General features: G+C 40.7%; 1 long non-coding RNA gene across 1 annotated transcript in view; it reads right to left on the reverse strand.

The window, feature by feature from the left end:
* Positions 1–7,649, reverse strand: part of LOC115945335 (uncharacterized) — a 43,205-nt gene extending 35,556 nt beyond the window's left edge. The window contains exon 1 of the long non-coding RNA XR_004079692.2: positions 7,470–7,649. This is a non-coding gene — a long non-coding RNA (uncharacterized lncRNA). The remainder of the gene's footprint in view (positions 1–7,469) is intronic.
* Between the last annotated feature and the right edge of the window lie 373 nt (positions 7,650–8,022).

Here is an 8,022-nt window from a genome sequence, read left to right on the forward strand (position 1 = left end):
ACATGTAAACTTTGTCAGAAAGTCCTCAAAACTAATTGCTTAAGCTGGTTAGGAAAAGAAGTAAAACCACTGTGATGTTTTTCAGTCTTATTTCTCAAAGACAGACTGGTCTTGGGATATCTTTGCAAACCATCAAAAAAGAAAATCAATTGTGGTTAACACTAGAGTTCATAGTTCTGTTCAATTTGGAAGCCCTTAAAAACTTTCTAATTGAGGTGCTACATGGACAACAGCTTTGTATTCCTTGAGTTAGCCTGCACTGACCTCTTCCAAGTACCCATAAAAACTTGAGGTCCAACAGAGAGCAGAGCCACAAAGTCATCTGTGAGACAGAAAGGTGGACTGAACCAAGCCACAGTATGTCCAGGCTGTAAACGGGGCAGTTCCCAAAACCTGCATGCTCTGTACCTGTTTGACATCCACACAGGCACAGTCAATGTATTTTGTATAAAGGAAGAGCTGTCATTTCATATTTAAAACTCAAACATCTATCTCCCCTCCAAAATTCAAGAATTATAAATAGTTTGAGTGACAAATACTTGTGTCACAGTGCTCAGGATACCTTCAAAAGATATCCCTGGCACTGTATGTGATTAACCATAGCCTGGCAGAGTTTACCCTTACAAATATATTCTGGATAAACTCGTTGGTTTGAATTTGTGTCTAAGTAAGTGTCTAAATGAAGAAAAGAAGCAGGAAGGTAGATTGTGTCAGTCCCTTGCATGCTTTTCAAGCTGATTGGTATAGCTTGATATCTGTGCTTTAAGTGTAATAAGGGCATTAAATTCCTAAATGTATACAATGTTGCTCAACAGGTTTTGCCACAGAAAAACTGCAGTTTCATACAGAATAAGGTTAAAAAAAAAATTGCACAGATTGCAGTAAGCTGGTTGTTTCCCACCCCTCCCCAAACACCCCAGTTCCTTACAAATAAAGTATAGTCAGAGGGTTATTAATAAAATGAAAACAAACCATTAAAAACCTGAAGTCAATTTCAAACTACAGTAGAATGGAGAGATCTGTCTTCTGTTGTCAGACCTCCTCAAAGTTATTTCATATTTGAGTTGCTAAACAACCATGCATCTCCCAGCCATCTTTTTCCCTGAAACTCTGCTCTAGTGTCTTCCAGAAACACATGAAATTATTTCCTCTTCAGTATGTTCAATATGTAAAGGAAAAAAAAAAGTAAACCACCCTGAAGTACATGTGTTTCTCTTTAAGAAAAGGATTTCCCCCGTTCAACATAATAATAGCTCTCTGCTAATGAAGTTACGCTGTGATTTCAGCAGTACCTAGATTAGGAAAGCAGTAGTATTGGAAACACTGCCATTGGCACACAAGGTAGAAATATTCCTTCTAACCCTCTTTCAATTCCAACCTCCCTGGGACAGTGTTTCAGTCTATGCAAACCAGATTCTTTTCTAAATTTGTAACTATGTTGAGAAACACATCAGTGCAGAGGAGCACAAGGAAAGTTGTGTGAAATACTACAGTTTAAATGCTCTTTCAAAAATACTTGTCATTCTGACCCAACTGGAACAAATAGGGAGATGAAAGGTTTGCAATAGCAGCTTGCCCTGGTTGGTAGAGCCTGAATATGGGATTTTGCCTGTTTTTTTTCAAGTCTGAGCAGCTAGCAGCTGGAGTGTGTCCCACATGTTAACACTTCCCCTGGGAAGAAGGTTTGTTTCAAATGTAACATCAGCCCTCCAAAGCTGGTCATCTTTCTGCTTTATTGAGTTTGTGCACTCAATCACTGCCTTACGTCCCAATGAGAACACACCTATTCTGAGGGACTGAAACTCCTCGCCAGCTTCATATGAACTACTTTTGATGTAAACACAATCTATTGGCAATATCCACTTCCACACATATACACACCCCAGGCAGACACTGAGTAGATGTAGCCTTCCAAACTTACACAGAAGCTGTGGCAGCAACTGATGTCACCTCCTTTGCAGAAATTTCCACAAGCATCTTTCAAAGGCCAAGTTAAACGAGATAGAGCTTATCAGCTTCTTTAGAGAGCTCTGGATGAGCCCAGTCCATGTGACCCCCTTCCTGGTTGTGGGGGTGTGGCATGTCACAGCTCTGCTATCAGCTGGCACATGACAGTGGGAGATATGAGACAGCAGAAAACGGGTACTCACAACACCACCCAGGCTGAAGGTGGAATGAATACACTGAGCAACTTCAGTGTGTATGTGCTTACTCCCCAAAAACAGGTGGAAGGTTCTCAGCCTTGACTCCTGTTTGCACATCCCACTCAGATGGCACAGATGGGTGATAATGATGCTAGCACTATGCTGGAAAGGCTATGGTTCATTAACATCGTATTAAGACCTTCAGCAGTGAGTTGCAACACTGGAATTTTCTTCCAAAAGTTTTTCCCTCTCTTAGGTATCCCGCGAATGAAAAAAAGTTACTGACAGGGTTATCTTCCTGAAAGCAATTCCTTCAAAATAAATTCATTTGTTATTGTATCAGAAATATCATAGAATTTCAGAAGATGCCCTCCTCAGTTTTACTGCTGAAACCACCCAAATGTTTCAGTTTTCCTTCACTGCTTTAATTATGACATGATCAGTAATATTTAATGGTTACATGATCAGTTCCAAAGAGTTAATTTTTAAAGCTTTCACAACGATCAATTTCATTCAAAATATTAACTAGCCAATGACAGATAAGCAAAAGCAGATATTTAAACATTTGCAAAAGATCTCATTTAAGTCTTCATCCTTGCTAGGACAAAAAGACACATTGCTTGCAGTCATTTAAAAACACCCATAGTATTGAGCACTGCATTCAGACAGCTTGCAACTGTCACCCCAGGGCTCTCCAAGCTTCTCTACATGGGTCTGTTAGCACAGAGGACAACCTGAAACTCTTACCTCCAGCTAGTTAGCATCCTTTAGTTAACAAATGGTGGCAATGCATCTTTTTTCCTAGTGTACATTCCCTTTTAATTTTTGAATGTATATGCACTTACCCCTCTTGTCATCATTTTGCTGGGCTGCATTAATAGTTTTCCCACAGGAAACATTTTTTATTATAAATAGCTAGAAATATGCTGGGGAAAAGTTCTGAAGTTCAGGAATTGCCTTCCTATCTACAGCACTGTATCCAGTATCTACTGGATACACTGTATCCACTGTACTGGATACACTGTATCCACTACATCAATACATTCTCCTTTGTTGTTTTGTCCTCTCCAGGTTGTCATGACAATCTGCTTCTACAGATTCATACTTTGCACGACTAAGAATTCACCTTATATGGGGACTTCCTGAACTAGCATAGTCAGTCACTCTATATCTCTATATCACTTGGGGACATCCTTTGTAAACTGTGCTATTGACACCAGATTAACAGCTTCTGGCAGACAGCAACACAGTGGATAAATTCTGGATCTAGCAGTGAAATATAGATGTATAGTGTATAAAAGTACAAAAGAATTTGTGGCAAAGATAGAAAGAGAAGCTGAAGCTCAGCCCTTCGCCTAACCCCAGTGCTGAGTGTGGATTAACACTGGATTTTTCCTTTTTGAAATTCAGATTTCCTCCAGCTCTGCAAGCTCATTCCAATCTTACTGCAACCCATACCAGGTAAGGATCTCACTGACTGGTCTAGCTAGGGATGAACCAAATTAGATCACCTTTACCATTTCCTCTGGTGATTCAGCTGTGGTGTGCCCAGCACAGAACTGTTGCTGAAGCCCAGCTGTTAATATCATCTTAAATGATAATATTTTTTCAGGTGCTGGGCAGTTTGAGGAGATAATTCCAGCGATGAACATATTGGAGTAGCCAAGACACAGCTACTTGAGAGGGTATCATACACCAGTTATATCTGCAATATAAAAAGAACTCCGACAAAGCTACTGAGGACAGCTGCAGGGCAGTCCTCCTCAGGGGTCATCAGCTTTTTTCATCTTCTGTAAACTAACCCTGGGCATGGCTTTAGAAGATGATTAAACCAAAGATCTGTGTGTCATTGCACCTTCTCCAACACCAGCTGCACATTTTCATCCATGAAAGCCCCCAGATTCATGATCCAAGATAAAAGCCTTCCTATCTCTGGTATTTCCTTGCCGTGCTGGTTACAGTCCCTTCTCCCAGCCCACTTCTAAACTGTTTTTGGTTGAAGATTCTTAATCTTTGCTGGAACTGCATGAACAGAAGTACAGATCACCAACAGACCAAAAGCCTTTCAGTAGAATGCCTAGAAAGTCTTCCACAGAAGTATAAGGACTTTTGTGCCCAGGTTCACCTCACCTTTATACTAAAGGGGTGCTCTAAATGGTCCTGTTATGTACAGGACATACATATATATTTATACGTAATCTTACCCGCAGAGATGATGAGATGCCAGCTATGAATCTAGAGAATTTACAAAGCTCTGCCAAAAGTCCTTATAGCTGAGAGTGGCACATGAGTGCTTTAAGCACTAAAAAAGGCCCTGCTTCCTTCACACCTGAAGTACAGGCCCACAGACACTATATCTAAGAATTCACAAGCCAGTGCATGATAGCTCATGCACAGGGTTGTTTAAATGTAGACACACGACCTCAGATTCCACTCATAAAGGGGGATCTGTACTGCAGTGTTTGAGACTTACAACGCAAACATAGCAGAGGCACTACAGAGCTTATGTGAAAAAACAATGATTCTGTATGGAAAGGAAGCTGGCTTGTTTTGAGCAGAGATGTTAACAGACTAACCTTCTTCTCCAGCACTAGCCTGCTTAACTGAACATACGAGAATGCTTACTGACGCAGTGTTGTATTTATCTGAGGCGGGTGTCATATCCCACACATGTTAATTGTCTTGCTGGTAGTTAATCTGACTGCCAGTTATAAGATTCATTTCCTAAAAAATAAGCCTTGGACAACTGTGCTGCAATTTTAGTAATTTGGGGGCAGAGAGGCATTGAGATCATAGTACATAAATACAGCTGAATTTAGAAGAGTGGCTTCAGACAAGATACCTTCCCTCCTGCCCCTGGGTTCAGGATAGTTAATAAAAGCTGGATCTTGAATGACAGTAACAAAACAGGGACTTGGCACAGAGAAGAATTGCTTCATCACATAGATCTACCAGAGGAAGAATAAAAGCAGCATCAACTGGAGAAGGTGAAAAGGTGGCAGGATTACAAAAATCTATGACAGAAAACGTATTTGGGACCCTCTCAAAGGCAGCAGAACTCTGTATCCTAAACAAGGTTTCTTCTGCTCCCCTCATCTTCAACATGTTTCAATTGCAAACAGTGGTAATTCCCAAGCAGTGGCAGAAGTGGGAATACTCGGGCAGACGTGGCATTAGCAAATGTAACACAGAGCCATCAACTGCTCTAGCTGCACCGAGTAATGTCCCCCTAGCCTCTTGTCTTCTTCCGTTAGCAGATTAGTTTCCTCTGCTAGCATAAACACACATGTAGTAGGTTCCGAACCCTATCAAACAAGTCAGGCTGGAAAGTGGGGAAAACAGAAGCCTATGAAAAGTGTTTGAACTAAGCCTACTGAGAGAACCGAGGATCTATGATGCTGTACCTGCAAGCTGGGTGGGATACCAGCACACTGAAGGTGTGCTGCTTTCCTTCCAGCCAGAACCGAAATCGGCATGAGCCATAATGCCCCTTGCTGACAGCAGTAGAAATGCATCTAGGGGTGAAGCTCTGTTGATGCAAAGCAGGCATCTCCCACCAAATCCTTTAGGAGGACACAGGACTAGCATGGACGGGCAAAACTTAAAGGTTTACGTCTCCATCCTTGCAGTTTAAGTATGCAGCTACTCCTTCTTGATTCCAAAGTTCTTTTGGCTAAAATAAAGGATAAACTTTGTTTATTGGATTATTTGTATATTTTGGATAAAATAAAAGATAAACTTTGTTGCCTTGGGTCAGATATACCCTCCCTTACCGGTTAGTTTTTTTTTAATCCTAAAGGGGTTTAGAAGAGATAAAGTGTTCCAGGTCATACATTTGTCTCCTAAAGTCATACACATAAAGCTGGTAGGGCACTCAACACAAGATAGCGCTGTTCAGCTACAGGGGCAGTTGTGAGGGTTCCTTGGGCATCCACACCTCACTGGAAGCCTTCCTGTAACTCCTACCCTCGGGACTATATTTTTCCTCGGGATAGAATATCTGCAATAACCCCATGACACAAGATCTAAAAGAGAAAATGGAAAAATAAAAAAAAAAGGGGGTGTCCCCCTATTTATGTAACTCATATCTATTTCTATTAATTGATTCATCTACTCTTCTCATCCCAGAACTGAAACTGTCAGCATTCAAGGGAGTACTTTATATTTGCTCTATTTGTGGAAATGGATGCATGTATTTGGATGTGTTTGGTTTTTTAGCATTGGTTTTATATGCTGTAAAATAAGCAAGTTGTAAGGTTGCTTGATTTCTGGAAATACAGAATGTAAATAATTTCTCATCAGGAGCCCAAGTAATTTGCTAAGATGTGCGATTGTTACTATATGGTATGTATGGGCACCTTTTACATATATTGCACACACCTACTTGCCCAGACACAAATTAGTAATGCCCTACACCAAAGCTTGCATTTGTCTGCTTTTATTAGAGGTGGAATGGTGTTCTATGGAGAGCCACAGGCATTCCATTACTTAGGATCAGCGCCTGAACAAAATTAAAAGGCGGCTAAAAATAAGCAACCTTTGTTCATTGGTATAAATAACAAAAACAAGAGAGAAAGAAAGAAAAAGAGAATGAGACAAAAATGAAAACTGGCCCCAGACCATGTCCTGCAGGATGACTGGTCACCTCCTCATTGCCAGTTCTGTCACTATCTCCAGTATGGGCAAGATACTTCCCACCGCCAAGTGCCTTCAGTCATGGTCCTGAGAGGACCATTACTTTCAGAGTTGCAGTAGGCCTGAGCATAGGAAGTAGTGCTCCCACAGCACTTCATGAGCCAGCACAAGATCCCAACATGATCCCTGCAGTAGATTGTGAAGCTAGTATTTGGTTTCTCTCTGTTTTGTTTGTGAAGGGTGTTAGGATGGTTGGGGCAGGGCTGCACTTGCATAAAACTATCATAATTAAAAACTCTATCTGCTCTTTATTAAAATAGAAATAACTTTTAGATTCCCGTTTTTCCAACAGACTTCTCTAGCAAATAATTCCCAGCTAATTAAGATTTTACCCTTGCCCTCTATTCCTAAGCACACTGTACACCACCATGGCACCGGATGTCTCAGGGTGGGGTGCCTTGTTATACTACTGGAAGTTTGAAGCCGAGTACACTTCTGGCTACTTTTAATTTTAGGATCTCACTAATAAAGAGGAATAACAATTGGCAACCATCGCCCAAGCAGCACACTCAGTTTTTCTTCTGCTTCTATTTCATATATTCTATTGTAATAAAACACACATGCACAGGGGAAAAAAAATCTATTAGCCCAACAATTAGACAAATAATGGCATTAACAAGTCCCACTTACCAACTTAAGCAGGTTTAGCTGGGAAAGCTGAAGCAGCTGTCTCTGTCCTGTGTATCTGCCAGAGGTCACCATCCTTCAGCGAGAGCAGCTGATCCTCCTGGATAAAATCCTGAGCAAGTACAGTCTACAGACTGCAGCATTAACATAAACCACCTCCAATCTCAGTTCACTCTGGCAGTAACCTCCTAGAAAAATAGAAAGGAGGAAATCCAAGGCTGGTCACTGTTTCAACCCTTAGTATCAGATAAACCCACCTTTGATTACATTTCAAAGTCCTAAAAAACAGAACAGTCAAGAGTTTTATAATGAATTGTTGCCACCAATTAACATCAGTTCTTGTCAGTGGCATAATCATTGAAACACAGTGCTAAAATAAGACCCAAGAAAGGTCTGGAAATTTTATCCAGGTATGTGTAGACTTCTAATATTTTCAAAAATAGCTATAGCTGCTAACTAGGAAATTAAGCTATTTCCAAACCTGGAACTAAGACAAATCTGTCCATTTCCATATCACTCCAACAATGTTGCAGTATCCAAACTATCATAGCTACAA

The sequence above is a fragment of the Melopsittacus undulatus genome, chromosome 3, assembly GCF_012275295.1.
Source record: "Melopsittacus undulatus isolate bMelUnd1 chromosome 3, bMelUnd1.mat.Z, whole genome shotgun sequence".
NCBI lineage: Eukaryota > Metazoa > Chordata > Aves > Psittaciformes > Psittaculidae > Melopsittacus > Melopsittacus undulatus.